The 20,942-nt window shown below is 37.9% G+C and overlaps 1 pseudogene; it reads right to left on the minus strand.

The window, feature by feature from the left end:
- Positions 1-17,082: 17,082 nt before the first annotated feature.
- On the minus strand, positions 17,083-17,813 carry LOC105711832 (large ribosomal subunit protein uL30-like; annotated as a pseudogene).
- Between the last annotated feature and the right edge of the window lie 3,129 nt (positions 17,814-20,942).

Here is a 20,942-nt window from a genome sequence, read left to right on the forward strand (position 1 = left end):
GGAACATCTTGACCTCCAAGTCCACTATCAAATGCATTATTTCCACAAGAGCTTACAGTTGGCTCCTGGCTTATTTCAGCTGATAATGATGTAAACTTTCTGAGCTTTCATTTTTTAACAGGATATTAGAAGACCAAAATCCTTTCAGACCTAAAAGACTAAGCCTCAACGATGAATGTATTTGAATCACAAAAGATAATTAAATATCTCCATATTTTTGGAATGGAGCTTCCACCTAGAAATCCTAAAATCATACTGACTAGACCTCAGCCAACTTGTAAACAGCTATTTTTTTTCCTCACATGGACTCTCTGAAAATATATATTTTTAAATCTCCTAAATGTAAAATGTTAGTATATTCGGAGGCTATTCACAGTCTTAACTGATTTAGATAATGTCAAACATTAGATATTTGTAAATGTCAAAAACCCTATAGGTGACTCACCCAAGTAGAAAATGGGACAACTTGTTTTGCTTGTTTTAATGCATTCTTGAAATCCACCACTTTGGTTAAGATCTGTAGATAGCCTGCTGGTTGGCAGTACTGGGTAATTTCTAGTTTCCTCACTGTGTGTGTGTTTGTGTGTGTTTGTGTGTGTGTGTGTGTGGTGAGGAAGCTGCCCAACTTTATTCATTGGATCTGGCATTTGATTTTGGTCCCTTTACTTACAACCAAAGTACTATATAATAAACTCAAATTATCACAGGATCTTTGAATTGACTCTTTTCCTAAAAATCTGGAATTTTTACAGCAGGGTAGAGTTCCAGAATATTTCCATTTCTGTCTTATATTTAAGCAATACATGACTAGAAACTGAAGAGACTATAGAACAAATGAATTTGAATATTGTCCAGCCTCAGAGGAAATTTTCTGGATATTTGCATGTAGTTAAGTTCAAGAAGTATGAATAATGGCAATGAGAAAAACCTTTCAGGTCAGTCATGGTGGCTCACACCTGTAGTCCCAGCAGTTTGGCAGGCTGAGGCAGGCAGATCACTTGAGCTCGGGAGTTCAAGACCAGTCTGACCAACATGATGAAACCCCATCTCTACTAAAAGTACAAAAACTAGTCAGACGTGGTGGCATACGACCATAGCCCCAGCTACTCAAAAGGCTGAGGCATGAGAATCGCTTGAACCCAGGAGGTGGAGGTTGCAGTGCGCTGAGATGGTGCCACTAAACTCCAGCCTGGATGACAAAGTGAGATTTTGTCTCGGGAGAAAAAAAAATCCTTTCAGAATATTAGTTCCTTTACCTAATTTAATACTTAAGACTTCAGATAAAGCAGTAATTTTATTTGAAAATACAGGTAGAAGTTAAATAGAAAAAAATTACCAAAATAAGAAAAACTGCCTGTACTCAGATGAAACTGTGCACCAATTCTGCAGGATGCCTGAGTGACAGAGTATACAATCGTGATGCATTTAAATTCACATAATCTATATGGAAAATTGCCCTGAGTATAACTGACTATAACTATGACCTTAACCAATTCGACTGAATGCCATTTTGTTAAATAAAACACTGAGGCAACAGATAAAAAAATAGATACATTGTATTGGTATTGCAACAAAATTTTAAAACTTTTGTGCGTGAAAGAATATTATCAACAGAGTGAAAGGCAACCCATAAACACAAGAAAATATCTGCAAATCATACATATGAGAAGGGGTAAATACTCAGCATATATAAGGAAAATTCAACAACAGCAAAAAAGCAAACAACCTGATTTAAAACTGGTCAAAGATCTTGAATTAACATTTCTCCAAAGAAGACAACTGGGCAATAGCACATGGAAAGATGTTGAACATTTCTAATTATTAGGGAAATGCAAATCAATACCATAATGAGATACCATTTTATATCTATTAGGATAGTTAATATTTAAACACAGAAAGAAATAAGTATTCTTAAGGAAATTGGAACTTGTACATCATTGGTGGGAACGTGAAAAGATGCAGATGCTGTGGAAAATAGTACGATGGTTCCTCAAACAGTTAAACATGGAATTGCCATGTGATCCATTTCACTTCTGAGTATGTACCCAAAAGAGCGGATAGCATGAATGGATATTTGTACGTTCATGTTCACAGCAGCATTATTCACAACAGCCAAAACATGAAAGCAACTCAAGTGCCCATTTATAGATTACTGGATAGACAAAACGTGGTTTATACATACAATGAAATAGTATCCAGTCTTATAAAGGAAGGAAGTTCTGGCATATGCTACAACATGGATGAACCTTGGAGACATTTTATGCTGAGTGAATAAATCATCATAAAAATATAGATACTATATGATTCTACTTATATGAGGGACCTAGAGTAGTCAAATTCATAGAGAAAAAGTAGAAAGGTGGTTTTCAGAGGCCATGGAGTTGGTTGAATGGAGAGTTATTTTTTAATGGGTACAGAGTTTCTGTTTTGTGGAATGAAAAAAAAAATCTGAAGATAGATGGTGGTGATGGTCGCACAAAATTTTAAATGTATTTCTGCTACTCAGGAGGCTGAGGTGAGAGTATCCCTTGAGCCCAGAGGTAGAGGCTGCAGTGAGCTATGATGGCACCACTGCACTTGAGCCTGGGCAACGGAGTGAGACTCTGTTTCTAAAAGGAAAAAAAAAAAGATTTTAAATGTACTAATGCCACTATACACTTAAAAATAGTTAAAATAGTAAATTTTATATTGTGCATCTTTTACTGCAATTTAAAAAATAAATAATAAAATAATATAAAGTAAAATAAATATTAGGAATAAGGTTTGATCTTTCATAAATGCCTGTGTTTCCACAGAGAGCTGGTTGTTGATCTTGATGACTCATGTAGAAAACTGTTCAGCATACAGCATTCTTGTTTTACAGAGTGAAATGGTAACATTTTGCTATTTCTGCTCCTTCCAAAATATAAATGCATTTTGCAATTCCTCAGGAATTACAAATTACTGAAATCATCTGAGAAGGCATCTGTGATCAGGTTTGAGTTTCACAGTCTGAAAATGCCTATCACAATCAACTATGTCATGACTGGCAGTTTTAGTTGTAGTCTTCAAAATGTTTACTTCTACTTCAAAAACTTTTCCATGCAATGTGGGAATTTCACAAGGTCATGAAATGTCTTTATCACATGTTTCAAAGAGCCTTGTTCTATACTCAATATGATGATTCTCTTGAAATCATTATTTTCATTAAAATTATATATTTTTTGTTACAAAGCATGAAATCACGCAAATATGGAAGGTGATTCCCAGATATTTGGGTATTGTTGACAGTAAAATTAGAACATGGTTATCTTTGTCCATTTTCTACTAATAGTAATGAGAGTCACTATTTGGTGACTACTCTCTTATGTGAGTACATGCAAATTTATACTCTTTAATATCTTTATTTCTATATACAATAATTTATCAAGTCAGATTATGAGTATTTCAATTTACAGGATTCATTCTGTGATGATGCTCATATGTTCACAGCCTCCGAAGTAAATTCCCTCTGTATTTAAAACCCATCTCTATTTCCAGGCAGTCAAATCAGCATCTGACTTTGGAGAAAAAATTCTCCATGAATATGATGTTCCTGGTAATACAGAGTTTTCTGTTACTTTGCTTTTAAAAAAAAAAAAAAATAGAAAAGTCTCTCAACTTCTTGGTTTGAGAGTTGCTAGTACAGTGTACATGTATAACAAAACAAGGTAAATGTTCTACTCTAAGGAAGGCCAAAAAGAGCTGGGAATGTGTATTAGATGTTCAAGTTAAGAAGTCAAAGAAGAGAGTGAATAATCCAAGCTTACACTCACCAGTTTGTTCTGGATACTTCTCCTTTCTTGTTACTCTGTGGGATGAGCCTTCGGGTAATTATGGCTGCTGTCTAACTTTCCTCATAACCCTTTGACCTCAGAATGCTGTAGAGTTGCTTTCTGTGTGACAAGTCTAGTTTAACTTTGGAAATATGTGTTCTTCATTTGGTTTTGTACAATTCTCTGCAATCTTATCACTGATGTATATTTTTAGAAGAATGTAAATGACTCTGGGCAATGTTCAGGATACTCAGAGTGTCTTGATAAACATAGAAGCTTTTAAGTACAGATTATTGGTGATATGCACTTGGCATATTAAAAACTCAGTAAATCACTAAATGGGATTCTCAAAGACAATTACCAATACTGACTCTTTCACTTCCCCTGAAAACACCCTAACTACTTTAAGGGTGTGGGTTACTTAAATGATGGGAAAAGAAACAATCTAGAAGGGAATCATTAAAGAAGTTGCATGGCGAGGAGGCCCTTGGCCTAGCTGAGATTTACAAAAACTTACTTCTTTGAGATGAGCTTAAAGTACAGAATCCCATCTTGCCACAATGCTGGCATATCTCAAGGGATCATAGTCTCCTTAGCCAAGATTGGCCTTTGTTTTCAAAGAAAAGTTATGACTACCCTAGGAAGAGGACAATAATACTGGTAATAAAATTAATTCAATTATATGAATAAAAAAATGTGCTTTGGAAATATACTTACTTTAGTATGTTTTAAATTGTGAATTTCTTGCAAAATATTCTAGCATTATTAAGCTTTTTTATTCATTTCACATCCATAGATACCACAACAAAAGACATTGCAGTAGGGCTGATTTTCCATGTTTTGGAGTTTGTATTACTCCATTCTCACATTGCTAAAAAGAACTACCTGAGACTGGGTAATTTATGAAACAAGAGGATTAACTGACTCACAGTTCTGTAGTCTGCACAGGAAGCATGACTGGGAGGCCTCAGGAAACTTACAATTATGGCAGAAGGGTGAAGGGGAAGCAAGTATGTCTTGGCATGGCGCCGGGAGAGAGAGAGAGCGAGCTAAGGGGGAAGTACTACACACTTTTAAACCATCACATCTCATGAGAACTCACTCACTATCACAAGAATAGCAACAGGGAAATCTGCCCCCACGATCTAATCACCAGGTCTCTCCCCCAACATTGGAAATTACATTTCAACATGAGATTTGAGTGAAGACACAGCATCAAACCATGTCACAGTTCTTATTCAATTCCGAATTATATGGACCTTTAAAGTTCTTAAGCCCAATTTCACACTCAGTGTGGAAATGCCTTCTAAAGCTTACTCTACAAATGTGATGGAAACTTGACTTGAACATTCACAAAGCTAGAGCATGAAAACACATGGCAAGTAGGTAAAATGTATAGTCATTGTCAGCCAACATGTTGTTTCTTGTTATACGTATCTATGTGGGGTAGAGGTCCCTGAATTTTAGTCAGATTTATTTCCCATCTTCTGACATGCAAATGTCTCACCAATAAGTCCAGTGTGTTTGCTACCTTTTGTTCAATGAATCCAATCAGCATAATGTCATCAATGTAATGGACCAGTGTGATATCTTGCAAAAGCAAAAAGTGATCAAGTTCTCTCAAAATAAGACTATGACACATAGCCAGAGAGTTGATATACCCCTGAGGTAGAACAGTAATGGTATATTGCTGGCCTTGCCTGCTGAAGGCACATTGCTTCTGGTGGGCCTTATGGACAGGAAATGGAGAAAAGGGTGTTTCCCAAGTCAATGGCTACATACCAAATACCAGGAGATGTGTTAATTTGCTCAAGCAATGAAACCACATATGGTACAGCAGCTGCCATTGCAGTCACCACTTTGTTAAGCTTATGATAATCCATCGTCATTCTCCAAGATCCATCTGTCTTCTGCAGAGGCTAAATGGGAGAGCTCAATGGGGCTGTGGTAAGAATCACCACCCATGCCTCTTTCAAGTCCTTGATGGTGGCACTAATCACAATCCCTCCTGGGATGCAATATTGTTTTTGATTTACTATTTTTCTAGGTAGAGGCAGCTCTAATGACTTCCATTTGGCCTTTCCCTCCATAATAGCCCTCACTCTACCAGTCAGGGAGTGAATGTGGGGGTTCTGCCAGCTGCCAAGTATGTCTGTGCCAATTATGCATTCTGACACTGGGGAAATGACCACAGGATGAGACCAGGGACCCACTGGACCTGCTGTAAGTCAGACCTGAGCTAAAACTCCATTAATTACCTGACCTCCATAAGTCCCTACTTTAACTGGAGCACCACAATGATGTTTGGGGTCTCCTGGAATCAACATCAGCTCAGAGCCAGTGTTCAGTAGTCCCCAAAATGTCTGATCGTTTTCCTTTCCCCAATACACAGTTACCCTGGTAAAAGGTCTGGGTTCTTGGGGAAGAATGGAAGAAAGATTTGCTGCATAAATTGTCAGTAACATAGTGGGATCCTTCCTCAAGGGGATATGGCCTCCCCTTCATTAAAGGGGTTCTGGGTCTGTAGACTGGCTCAAGTCAGGAAACAGATTGAGGAGCCATGATCCTCTGTTTTTATAATTCAAATTAGTCTTTTGTCCATTCAACCTAGAAATTTTCTGTTTGAATAATTTAAGTAGGAATGCAGTAGGCTTCCTATCAATTTCACTTCTAGGAACACCGTGATTAATTAGCTAATGCCAGAGCTCTAAATGAGTCAGACTATTCTGATTGTCACTTTGCCTCTGCTGTCCACTACAGTACAAATGCCCACCTTGCCTTCGATGGTTGAGTGCTGCCACTTGGCCTCTGTCACCTCAGGATCCAATTATTCCCATTGTATTTAAATTTTGTAGTTGAGTTACTGCAGTTCCCACTGTTAGATCTGACATACAGAGAAGAGCAATTACAAGTCTCTTGAAAGATGCAGGTGCTGCCTTCATAAATCTGTTTCACAAGGCGTTGGTCAAGGGTATAGCTTCTGGACCCACTCAACTGGGATGTGTAGGTCTTGAGTGACTAATCCACTCCACCATCCCAATCTCCCTAAGCCTTTGGATCCCTTCCTCTACAAGAAACCAAGGGAGATCAGGCATTTTCAGCTCACTGATAGTGTGCCGTCTTTTAATCCATATTTCAGCAACCAAGCAAATAAACTATTAGAACCTTTTTTAACTCCCTGAGCTACGACATTAAATGCAGAGTCTTTCCTTAGTGGGCCCAAATCAATAAATTTAGCCTGATCCAACTCTGTGTTCCTTCCACCCTTAATATCCATTCCCATGACTGTTTCTCAGATTGCTGTTTATATAAATTAGAAAACTCAAACAGTTCTTTTGGAGTGTAGAACAAATTCTCATAGGTACACTCTGAACCTCCCCTGTAGGGGCCTGCTGGGACTTTAGCGTAGTTATGGATCTAGAAGCAAATGGGTGTTGAGGGTGGCTCCTGAGGAAAGTCCACATTATCTTGCCTGGCAACTGCCTCAGGAGAGGCCATCACTGTTGCCTCAGGCAGCACAGGGTTTATCTCCTCAGACAAAGGTGGAAAGGCTGATGGCATCATGGGTCAGGGCAGAGATTTTGCCACTACTGGAGACAGGGAAGCTATTCCTTCTGGCACAAAAGTTTATCAGAGTTTACAAACTCAGTGTCCCCAGCTTTATCAGGTTCCTTCCACACATCCCGATTCCAAGCTGCAGGGTCGCATTCTTTTCTAATCAATGCCCTCACTTTGATAGTAGACACTTGGCAAGGCAGCGCATGCATCTTTCATTGCCGGTCATCCACTAGCACGATAAGAGTTTGTGTCTGCTTTTCCACAATTTCAACTCTTTCTCTACAGGAGATAAGACTCTCACTCAGGGCAATCTCAGCAGATTTGAGGCTCAGTATCTGCTTCCAAAGCCAGAAGTTAGAATCCCTGAACTCATCATTTTCTTTCATCACTTTGTCCACTGAACTTAGGAGGAACAAACCAGCTTCATTATGTTCCTTGGTTCTCCACGTATGGAGAAAGGTATTATGTACAGAGTCACTAAACCCCTTGCCTCTCATGAGCAGTGAACCAGAAGTGTCAAATTCATTTATTTTGCGTAACTCTTTACACAGTTTCCACCAAGGACTATCAGTGATCTCCATACTATTAGAAGTAGAGTCAGCATTTTTGGGTCTAATCATATTAAGCAGCCAACTTCCGAATCCCCAAAATCAACAAAAGAACTTCATTCTTAATATTCTTTTTCTCTAGAACCACCATCCTAGTGCCAAAATCTGTATTAATTAGCTTTCCCTCAGAGGGAGAGGACTATATCTAGGTATAGGCTGCCTGCAAGCTGTTGCATAAGGCGAGCCAGTCTGAATCCCAAAACTGAAGAACTTGGGGTCCGACGTTCAGGGCCAGGAAGCATCCAGCACAGGAGAAAGATGTAGGCTGGGAGGCTAGGCCCCTCTCTCCTTTTCACATTTTTCTGCCTGCTTTATATCTGCTGGCAGCTGATTAGATTGTGCCCACCAGATTAAGGGTGGATCTGCCTTCTACAGCCCACTGACTCAAATGTTAATCTCTTTTGGCAACACCCACACAGACACACCCAGGATCGATACTTCATATCCTTCAATCTAATCAAGTTGACACTCAGTATTAACCATCACAAGCATTTAACATAAATCTAACAAATGTTTTCTAACAGCTTGATTGAGATATAATTTACATACCATAAAATTTACCCTTTTAAAGTATACAGTTCAGTCTTTTTAATAATTCACAAAGTGGTAAAACCATCACCACAATTTAATTTTAGAACATTTTCATCACTCCAACATGAATAATTTTTTAGTTCTTTTTGCTTTCACTTTAGGAATTCTGTATCTCTGGATAATCATAAAAGATGTTTTTTAATTTGGCAATGACTGGGTCAAATCTAAAATGAGGAAAAAATAGTGTAAATATAGACAGTTGGCAAAAAGGAGATAGTAAGTAATTATTTTGTTTGTTGTTTTTAAATGTGTATAGGCTTCTGGGAAGAATCCTCAAATATTAAACTTTAGTAATGGAAATTCTGGAAATTAAAATATACCAAACATCAAATGCTATTAAAAATTTTAAATCAACACTAGGCTGTATTTGTAAGGCAAATTTCTACCTAAGATTACAAAGCCTTTGATTATAGATCCCCTTTAAGGGACTTGGATGATTCTAGGAAGAAAACAAAAATAACTTAGACTTAATCCTAGCTTTTGGCTCTGTCAGTGCAGAAGACATTTCATCATATGATTACACAGTAATAGAGTGTTTTTATAGTACCTATTCAGATAGAAAATGTTCTTTGCAGTTCTATTCACACTGTTAAAGACAGGAGGGTTGCCATATTTCAGCATCTAACCAGAATAAAAGATGTGCATTCATTTTACATTTGCAAGTTGTATTAATTTTTACTAATTTGCGTGAGCTATTTTAAACTGTACTGCGTGAGTTGGAGAAATTCTCAATGATCAAGTTATTTGAGAAAATTAATTATTCTTTTTTTTTTTTTTTTTTTTTTTTTTGAGACGGAGTTTCGCTCTTGATACCCAGGCTGGAGCGCAATGGCGCGATCTCGGCTCACCGCAATCTCCGCCTCCTGGGTTCAGGCAATTCTCCTGCCTCAGCCTCCTGAGTAGCTGGGATTACAGGCACACGCCACCGTGCCCAGCTAATTTTTTGTATTAGTAGAGACGGGGTTTCACCATGTTGACCAGGATGGTCTCGATCTCTTGACCTCGTGATCCACCCGCCTCGGCCTCCCAAAGTGCTGGGATTACAGGCTTGAGCCACCGCGCCCGGCCTATTCTTTAACATGATTATTGCTGCACTGGGTTAAGTTGTATTTGATAATTTTCTTCTAAATGTGACTTAATGGGCTCACCAGATCAACATTAAAAATGCTTTTCAGGTATGTAGTCACTTAAATTTTCTGGGATTAGAAAATGTTTCCGATTTTTTAGTATTTGCCTCCCCAAAAACACTTCAGAAATTTTTTCAGAAATTGAACTTCCTGGGTTAATCCTACTATCAAAACAGACCCTTGGACTTTACAGGCTGAGAATCCAAACTTTTACCAAACATGATTTCTTATAAAGACACCTTATACCTTACTGAGAGAAACCATTTGGGGAAAACTGAACAAATATAGTGCAGTCGAATCTGGAAAGCAGCTTATTCCGAATTTTGGGCTGTGGTATTTCAGGAATTCAAAAAAAAGCATTAGAATAAAAGAAGTCTGAATGGACTCCCTCCTTCTGAATGGCCAGGGTACTCTAAAATGTAATCTGAAAGACTGGTTCAGGCCATGATGAGAAGTGGGGTTCAGACATGCCTCAGTATACCCTTCCAGTATTAACATCCATGCCAGACTTAAGTCTGATAAGAAACATTTACAATTCTCTCTAAAGACTGCTACTTGGAGGCTTCCTCTTTACGATAAAACCTTGGTCTCCTCAACCCCTAATCGTAACCCAGATATTCCTTTTTACTGATAACACTCTTTCAACCAATTGTAGATCAGAATATATTTAAATCTACCTATGACCTGGAAGCCTCCTGCTTCAAGTTTTCCTTCCCTTTCAGATCAAACCAAGGTAAACCTTCCGGTATTGATTGATGTATTATGTCTCCCTACAATATATAAAAGCAGGCAGTATCCCGACCACCTCGGGCACATGTCCACACATTGTCAGGACCTCCTGAGACTGTCACAGGCGCCGCCTTAACCTTGGCAAAGTAAACATTCTAAAGTGACTGATATCCGTCTCAGATACTTTGGGATCAAAACAGGAACTAAAGAGTATGGCAGGAGCCCATCCAGTCCCCTGAAATACTTATTTTAAAATTCAGTTTTTCCAGAATATTTAATAGAAGGATAGGAGCATAGCCTTAATCCTGGCTATTGCCATGTTTGTTGTTTTGGAGGGAATGTTATGCAACACTGTACTCACACAGGAATTGTACCTGTTGACTCCCTTCAATGTTTGAGGCATAGCCAGCACTCTGTCTAGTGGAGCTAAACAGCACAGCTGGTTCCTCTGGCAGCATGACTGGAATTCTTTCTCAGCTTTTGTGTTCACATAGGAATGTTATCTTAATCTCAACTGACAAGTATGTTCTTAAAACAAAACTCAGAGGTAGAAGGCTAGAGGAATGCTTCAGGGAGATCCAAGATGAACAAAATGAATAGATCTGCACAGCAATTACATTTAGAAACTGAAACTTTTTATCTACAATTTAGACAGTAGCTGCAAAAGACAGTTTGTTCCTTTCTATTTTGGAGTGAAGATTATAATAGATCATAATAGTGGTTTTTCACATTAATTACTGTTTTTTGCATTTCTGTAAAATGTGCCTTAATGCCAAAACAAAAGGAAAATTAGTCACTAGTGGGAAAAAAATAAATCCATAGTAGTGGTAATAATTCATTTATTCCTCCATCCAGCAGTTACTGAACACCTATTGTATGCCAGATTTTTATCTAGACAAAGAAAGAGTGAAAGATAATTCTCATAAGGGCCCTAAAAACACGGAATCTTGAGGTATTCTGAAAACCTTGAACTAGGGCACACTTCCAAACAAAAAAGGGGTGTGAGGGAGGACTTCTCAGAGGAGATGAATACTTGTAAATAGACAATATGGAGATTTTAGAAATTGAAATTTGAAACATTCTAAAGCAGTGTCACAAAATGTTCCATGTAAATTTCCCCATTATTATTATATTATTAAAATCTTTGTGTGTCCTAAGCATACATAACTCAAGAAGGAGAAAAAGCAGCTCAGTGATCAGTGTGTGCAAGAAGAAGAAATCAGATTTAAATTTGTTTCGGATAATCCATTGCCCATTAAGCATAATGATTGATCTTCACATGGTTTAGACATTATGCCGAAAATTGGAATAAGGAGAGAAGGATAATTTTTCCAGGAGTTCCTGAGGCATGTGGTCTTGTATCCTAAAGCTTAGCTTGTTTGTATTTATTTATTTATTTTGAGACAGGGTCTCACTTGGTCACCCGGGCTGGAGTGCAGTGGTGTGAATATGGCTCACTACACCCTCGACTTTCCAGGCTCAAGCAATCCTCTCACCTCAGCACCCAAGTAGCTGGGACTACAGGCACGTACCGCCATGCCCAGTTAATTTTTATATTTTTTTGTAGAGACTGGGTTTCGCCATGTTGCGTAGGCTTGTCTCAACCTTCTGGGCTCAAGTGATGAGCCCATCGTGGCCTCTCAAAGTACTGGGATTATAGGCATGAGCCACAGTACCTGGCCTGTTTTTAATTTTAATCATCAAAATTATAGGAATAAGAATTTGCTTTTTTCTCTAAGGACTCTAGAACCCTTCTGTTTTCTTCCCCCACCACCCCGCCCCTGTCTCTCCCTGCCTTTCCTTCCTTCCTTCTCTCTCTTTCGCTCTACTTTTCAATCTCAGACCTCCAATAAAGACAAACTTGACACAAGTATTAGGAGTCACTCTTTGATGGTGACTTTTAAGTTTCATGACATTTCAGAGGAAGCACAGTCACTTAGGCATTTCCATAGTGATTGAGGAGGTTTGAAGACTGTGAGCTAATACGCAGGAAGTTATCTATAGATAGCACTGAAAGGAACCTGAGGAATGAGAGCTCAGAGTGGGAAGGAGGTAGGTTATGTGTTCAGCATTTTTATTCTGCCTTTTATCCGTTCTTATGGGAAAGCTGCAGATAATAACTCACAAATGACTATTAGTACTACCTATGACTCTTTTATTCCCATTCTCTAACATTCTGTCCTGATGAGACTGCCAGAGTGAGGACAAATTTTAGGCCACAGACTGAGAGGAAAAAATAATCAAGAGGAATTCCAGGTGTGGCGAGAAGGGAACACGCAATGGTCTTCAAAACAGTGATCAGGACACATTGTCTTCCCGGTGTGGGGGCGGCAAGAGAAAAAGGAGTAAGACTGTTAAACAGAACTGCTTAAACAGAGCTCAATATTCTGCAGATTCAACAAGCACCCTTCTCTTTCACGAAATGCACATATTAAGAACACTGATTGAAAATCGAGGGAGCTACTGCTTAAGTACAATATGCAGAATAATGAGCTCCATTTAAGTGTTTCTGACAGCATGCCTCCTTTTGATAAACACAGTTAAAAGATGAAATACAAGTTTCTTGGAACACAATGCAAATCTTGGGGAACTGAAAGAAGCCAAGTTGACCACTTAATAATCATCAGGTTCTTTTGGCAAATATTAAGAGTTCCCAGCAATTAGAGGTAGGCAAGTAGCCATTGGATGACAACCCTCTCCCATGTAACCATGCTACCCCATGGTATGTCGATAATGAAAACACATTCTGTAACAAAGACTTGTCTAAAATGTATTAACAAGAAGCACATATAGTCACATCAACTGCTATTGTAAACTTAGAGTACTAAGGCCGTTAGGACATTCTGAAAGCAGGATAAGCCAAACTTCTAGTTTGGGTCAAGCAACATTGTTATCTATGGAATGAAAGTGTGTGGCCAAAATGAGATGTGAACCTATCACGCTGCTCCAAAGATACTAGCTGCTGCTGGACTTGCATATCTTTACATCAAGTTCATGCACAGGCGTTGGTTCCTATACACTCATTCTATCCAGTCAGGTAACGCAAGCACAGCTCATTGTACTGTTAAAAAAATATTTCTAATGTTTGTATAGTAATTGAAAACTCTTAGGTATAGATTCCTATAATAATATTTAAAGATTTTATGTAGCTACCTCTGAAGTGTGAATACATGATTAAGGTATTTAAAATGTTCTGTACTCTGTTAGAACAGTGAATATGGTAAGCATTCAAATGTTAGCTATTACTACTTTTCTTGTACTTCCATGGTTATCATCTTCATTAGTATATGACATGCTCTGCTATTTCTCTACATGTCTAACTTACTCACTAAGCTAGTGGTTTTCAAGCCCATTAGTGGGTTATAAAATCAATTCAACAGTTTCTACATAGCATTTTTAAATGAAATAGGCCAGAAAAAGGATGGAAAACATTAGAGTGTATCAAGTTTTTGGTTCAGGCTTATAAAGGTATATACACTGAGTTGCAATGCAAAAATATACTTCTTACTGTGGTTCATGGTCAAAAAGAACAAAAAGAAAAATTCTGTACTAGGTTACATACCTCAAACAGACCTTGTCTTATTTATGTTGCTAACCCCAGTGTTTAGTATATGTTTAGATGGTCAGTAAATGTTTGAATATGAACAACTTGTTTTTTTTCTGGTAAGACAAATTTCACTGTAAGATGAAACTGGTGTTTAAACATTTTGCAGAATCTGAAACCAAACATTTGTGATTGATATTTGTAGAACCAATGCATAGACATGTTCTCTGCTGCTCTGTTTTGAAGAAGATGGTAATTATAGACAATCTCTCCTGGAAATCTTTATAGTTCTGTGTCTCAATGTTCTGCATTTTAAAAACCAGAAATTAGTTATTCTTGTGAAATGTATTCCCGTGCCCTTTGTATTAGTTGCCTATTTCTCCTGTGCAAATTGCCACAAGTGTAGTTGCTTAAAACAAGACATTTTCTATCTTAGAGTTTTATGAACTAGATATCTGACATGAGTCTCACTGGGCTAATTCCAGGTCTGTCCTGCAGACCCTGGCCGAGCGATGGATGAAAGGAGTACTCAGACACAGGTATACAGTGTAAGAGCCACTAGGGGACTGCCTGCAGGGTGAGCAGTCCCGATAAGCTGGAGCTGCTAGCTTTTATTTAGTACAAACATAATGCCAAAAGCCTGGAGCCAACACAATCTGTGGGTAGTTAACATTGTCGTTCCCCCTTGCAGGGAGCATTCTAGCATGCGGATGATCAAAGGTTGGTCTCCAGACAACGTAAGTAAACAGCCTATTTAGAAAAATTCCCCTACATTCTCTTGTACCTACTCCTCGCCCTTTGCCTCAGGATGAGAGAACAGCTGCCTTCAGCTTAGTCTCCTTTGAAGCTTTGCAGAGCCTTCTGACCTTTCAAAAGGCCTGCTACTTTCCTGATAGCTTCTTCCACTACTCTGACAGGTCTCCTACAGGCTAAACTTAAGATAGCCACAAGCCTGCTTTCTTCTAAGGTTCTAGAGGAGCTTTTCCAGCTTCTGGATGTCTCTGGAATTCCTTGGTTCATGACTCTTTTCTCCATCTTCAAAGCCAGCAGTGAAGCCCTCTGACCTCCGCTTCCATAGTCACATCTCCTCTTTTGGTTCTGACTCTCTTGTCTTCCTCTGTGATATATAAGGACCCTCATGATTACATTGGGCTCACAAAGATAATGCCAGATAACCCCATTTGAAAGTTCTTATTTAGTCATATCTGCAAATTCCCTTTTGCCACATAATATTCACAGGTTCCAAGAATAAAACTTGGACCTCTTTGGGGGTCATTATTCTGCCTACCATGCCCATCAATTCTGTCATCTAAGAACTGACCCAAGCAGAGGACATTTGCAAAGCATCGTGGATAATTTTCATGCTACTTGACTTTAGAGATGTGGCTATGCAGGTAATTTCCTAAAAACCTGTTTTCTGATTTCATATGATTTTGGGAACTTGGGCCAATAAAGTAACACCTAACCATTAGTGATTTTAACATCCTTGCTTTTGAGAATTTGTTGAAATTTAGGTAACAACCCATATTTTCATGTTGAAATTTAAAATTATTCTAACTTTTAACATTGCTTAGTTAATAAACCTTAGAGGAATGAATTAAAGAAATAGAAGGTACAGAATTCTAAACCAATGAAGGACAGTTTGCTAGTTTATAAAAATGCATAACTTGCAGAATGTGAAATTTTGGGAAAGAATATGGCTGTCCAGAGCGAAGTCACTACAGTGTCTCCTGAGTAACTAAGAAATGCGATTCGTAAGAACTGTTAACCTGTTGGGAAAATTTTGAACACTATCTACTCTGGTTTGTTTTAGAAGTCAATGCCTTCTAACACTCTTATTTTCAGTGACTGTCATTTTAATTTTTTCTCCAATTTCCTATTTTCTATGAGAATTTGGTCTTGGCAATAAGATTTTCTCCAATTATGGAATTTATCAACAACATAGATTCTTCAAAAAGTATTATGATCCTGTACTTAAAATTTTTATTGTTTCTTTTAAATTAAAATGTCTTCTGCATAGTAAAATTCAAATATCTATCGGTGAGTGTGCCTTATTACCTCAAAGGTGTTAAATTGCTTTTGCAAATTACTTTCTCATTCTCTTTTCTAGTCTCATCTTCATTCTCCATGATTTTAATACCAGGTGCTCTTGCTGGTTTCATTTGGTTTATTGCTTTGTCTAAAAATAGTTTTCATCGCTTAAATAAGCTTCTAAATTTGATTCTAATAGTGTCATTCATACATAGTCACATTTTCTCTCTGAAGCATAATTTTATATTTATATTGCCAGTTGTGCTAGATTTGTTTTTTAAACTGTGCATTTATTTCAATTTGAAACTACTATTGTTAGTAATCAATGTTGGCTGAGGCAAGGTGTAGCAGAATCCACCTTTACCAATAAATGTTCCTTGGACTGTTAACATTAGTGGTTCATTGAAAGTATGTGTGAGTCAAAAGAATTAGATTGTAAAGCAAGTAGAGCCCGTGGCTTCTGAAAAAAAAGTTGGCTGTGGACTTTGAAGTCAAATCTAGGGTTAAATTTGGCTCTTACTGATTAGCTAAGATTTGAAACATGCACCTCAGTTTTCTCATGTGTACAATTGGAAAATACAGACGTTATGAGAATGATGTGAAAACTATATGAGAGCATGTAACTAAATTTCTAGCATAGGCTTCACAATAAGCATCTAATAAATAGTACTTCTTCTTACCTAGACATTTCTAGTTTTGTTTAAAAAAAAAAGAAAGAAAGAAATCTATGGCCAGCACTTTGGGAGGCAGAGGCAGGCGGATCACCTGAGGTCAGGAGTTCGAGACCAGCCTGGACAACATGGTGAAACCTCATCTCTACTAAAAATGCAAAAAGTAGCTGGGCATGGTGTTATGTACCTGTAAACCCAGCAACTCGGGAAGTTGAGGCAGGAGAATTGCTTGAGACCGGGAGGTGGAGGCTGAAGTGAGCCAAGATCACACCACTCACGCCACTGCACTCTAGCCTGGGTGACAGAGCCAGACTCCATCTCACAACAAACGAACAAAAAACAGTGTATCTTAACAGATCTTTTTCTCAACTTGAGAGCAGGTAGTGTTTATTAACTGACCAACTTATAAAAATAAACATGGTAGACACCTTAGTTCATTCTTTTAATAAGCCTGTTGATCTGGTCCTCCCTGTTGCCAGCATCTCCACCTTCTACAAAATGGGTTGTCTTTCTCTTCATTCTGCCTCACGGAGAAGATAATGTGAAGGGCCACAGGAAGTTATTTGCTTCTTTGAAGCAAATAGCTGTATAGATCTCATGAATCAGATCCTCCATGCAGATGATGCCATGTTTACCAAGAGATCGAGCAATCAAAGCATTATCTGTCAAAGCAATTCTCTTCTTATTGATTTTGCCATAACCATGTTTGTAGATTAGCTCATTTACTGACTTCAGATTTGGGAACCCCCATGCAATATATGGCTCTACAATCCTCAGCATGTTAACTGAGGCTTTGTTGAGGTTCACAAAGGTTCCATTGAAGATTTGACGAAGGTGAAGAAGTTGCAACACCTTTCGAACCTTTGGGCTCACGCCATTGATACCTCTGATCCTGATGACAAATGCCGGTTTGGGTTCTGCAGGTACATAGAAGTTGCCAGCTTTCCTTTCCATCCTCGTCATTCGAATTTCAGTTCTGTACATCTGCCTATACTCCTTGTGAAAGTGCTTCACTTTTTCATAGACAAGCTTCCTCCTTGCCTTTCAAAGCATCTTTTGGGCAAACTTCTTCACTTGATCTTCAGCTCTGCGAAATTCCCTCGCTTTTTCTTACGGGTTTCCAGCACAGCAGGAGCCTTCTTCTCTTTTGCACCCTCCATGGTTCCAGCCGGAAAAAGAGGACCATAACAGATTGTTTAATTGATATGTGCTATAAACAGTTCTTAACATCCACAAGGAATACACAAAACATCCAATAAATCAAGACTACAAAAAACATTAAACTTCAAAAATTCTTGATATGAAAATTAAATCAATAAACATTTTTAATTGTTAGGTTAACAATAATTTTTAACAGACTATTTCTATCAGCAGACTGTCATTACAGTGGGGGCAAGGGGCTAGATTAAAGACATTAGGACAATTCCATCTGTACATAAAAGAATAAAACTGGCCCCTTATGTTGCACCATTTTCAAAAATCAATTACAGACACACAAAATACTTAAATGTGAAATGAAAAGCAACAAGACTAACTTAAAATATTATATATATATACACACATACACACACACAAATATGTACTGCAAAAGATAACTAGTTAAATAAATAAATTGGAAAGGAAAAACCAATATTCCTTATAGAGGAATTTCATTTAATATATATACTCGAAGGTGTGGTGCTTAATCACTACCACATTTCTCTTTGTTGGTAGGCTAGACATAGTAACTTGCTTCCAAGGATGAGAGTAAGAAGAGAGAAAATGAGTAACTCTGCAGTGAAGAAATCTGTCAGGTGTACTTAACCAAGTAGTTAAGGTTAACATCTTCAGTGATGTCATGTAGATATGATACCCCCCTTGATATTCTGGGATGAGAAAGGCACTTTATCCATGTCATATACTTTCCAAAAACCCATAAGCTCACTGTAATCATAAGAAAAACATCGGATAAATTTAGATCCAAGGAAATTCTACAGCTTACTTGGCCAGTACTCCTCAAGATTGCCAAGATGATGAAAAACAAGGAAAAGAATGAAAAACTGTCATAGACCAGAGGAGATCTGGGAGAAATGACAGAGAAATACAATCTGGACTTAGGATTGAATTCTGAAAACAAAGAAAAGAAACCTAGTGAAATCCAAATAAAATCTTGAGTTCAGTTAGCAGTAATGTATTGATGTTGGTTTTTTATCTTGGACAAACGTACTATGGTAATGTAAGATGTTAACAAAGGGTGAAACTGAGAAAGAGATACACAGGGACTCTCTGTACTGTTGCTACAACCTTTCTCTGAATCTAATATTATTCAAAAGTAAAAATATGTATTTAAAAAGACTATAAGATTTAAAATAAACATATCAATATATCTTTATATTTTTAGATAAAGATGTCTTAACCAAGAAAAAAAGTGTAAAAATATTGATGAAAAGAAAATATTGATAATTTTGACTGTTAAATTCCAGAATGTTCATCAAACCAAGCTGCAAAGAAAGTAAAAATATAAATCACAAATGGGGAGAAGGTATTTGCAATAAATACACTAAAATGACAGAGATCTCTTGCAATGCAAATTGAAAAAAGACAAGCAGCTCTATGGAAAAGTGAGGAAAATACTGAAATAGAATTTCATTTTAAAAAAGGCAGTCTCAAAGATCAATAAGTATATTAGAGGATGTTCAGCCATATTACTGTTGAGGAAAAAAACCACAGTGGGATATCATTTCATGTTTGCTCACTTGGAAATTTTAAAGACTGAGAATATCAAGTGTCATCAAGAGTGTGGAAAGCCGAAACATTTATACACTGCAGGTGGAAGTGTAAGATTTTATTGCCACTTTGGAAACAATCTGGCAGTACCTTGAGTTAACGATGTGTCTGTTCTACGTATGACAAAGCAACTTCACTCCTAGGTATATAGCCAAAGAAACTCTTGTATATATGAACCAGGAAACATGCACCAAAATACCCTCAGAAGATCTGTTTATAATAACAACAACAAAAAGAAAAACAAAACAGATGCAACCCAAATATCTATCACAACATAATACCATCCAGCAATGAAAATAAAACAACAGTAATGAGCAAAACAAAGATGAATTGCAAGAATATAATTTGGAGGGAAAGAGGAAGCTGCAGAATGCATACAGCATTTCTTTACATAAAATTTTAAAATGTGGAGCTAACAATTTAGGGTTTAGGATTACAATCATGTGGGAAAGTGCAGTGGTCCTAATGTTTGCATTTCTCCAAATTATAAAGAGGTGGCACCTTTGGGAGGTGATTAGGTCATGAGGATGAAGCCTTCAAGAATGCAATTGGTGTCCTTATAAAAGTGGCCTGCCAGAGCTCATTGGCCCCTTTTTGCCCTTCTGCCATGTGAGGATATAGCATAAAGACATCATCTTTAAAGAAGAAAGTAGGCCGGGCGCGGTGGCTCAAGCCTGTAATCCCAGCACTTTGGGAGGCCGAGGCGGGTGGATCACGAGGTCAAGAGATCGAGACCATCTTGGTCAACATGGTGAAACCCCGTCTCTACTAATACAAAAAATTAGCTGGGCACGGTGGCGCGTGCCTGTAATCCCAGCTACTCAGGAGGCTGAGGCAGGAGAATTGCCTGAACCCAGGAGGCGGAGATTGCGGTGAGCCGAGATCGCGCCATTGCGCTCCAGCCTGGGTATCAAGAGCGAAACTCCGTCTCAAAAAAAAAAAAAAAAAAAAGAAGAAAGTAATCCCTCACCAGACCTGGAAGCTATTGTCACCTTGATCTTGGACTTCCCAGGCTCCAGAACACTGAGCAATAAATTTCTGTTGTTTACAAATTACCCAGTTTAGCATATTTTGTTATAGCAGCTTGAGCAGACTAAAATAGAAACCTACAAAGAAAAGCAAAAGAATGGTAAAGATAATTCTTACAGCTACTACCTCTATGGAGGGCTTAGAGGAGTAGTGCTTAGGAAATTTCTAAAATAAAATAATATTTTCCATTTTTAACTGGATGGTGGGTTTGTGTTTGTATATATACTAAATATGGTATAAATACTATTTTATATCTACCTAATAAAAATAAGTGAAAGTAAAGAAAAAGAGGAAGAAAGAAAGACAAAGGTGAGAGACAGAGACAGAGAAGGAGTGTGGGTTATCACTTTCACTAGCAGTGATACCCATACAGTATGGGGACCCCAATGTGAAAAAGGATTCCCAGGTGTAGAGCTAAGTTTACTAGTTTGGTAGATTTCACTGCCTCTTTTAATTCTTATCACATCACAAAGCTTCATTTAAGTTAGCTGGGC

This window comes from Aotus nancymaae, unplaced genomic scaffold (genome assembly GCF_030222135.1).
Source record: "Aotus nancymaae isolate 86718 unplaced genomic scaffold, 86718_ANA_hifiasm-v0.15.2.pri h1tg000022l_1, whole genome shotgun sequence".
NCBI classification, from domain to species: domain Eukaryota; kingdom Metazoa; phylum Chordata; class Mammalia; order Primates; family Aotidae; genus Aotus; species Aotus nancymaae.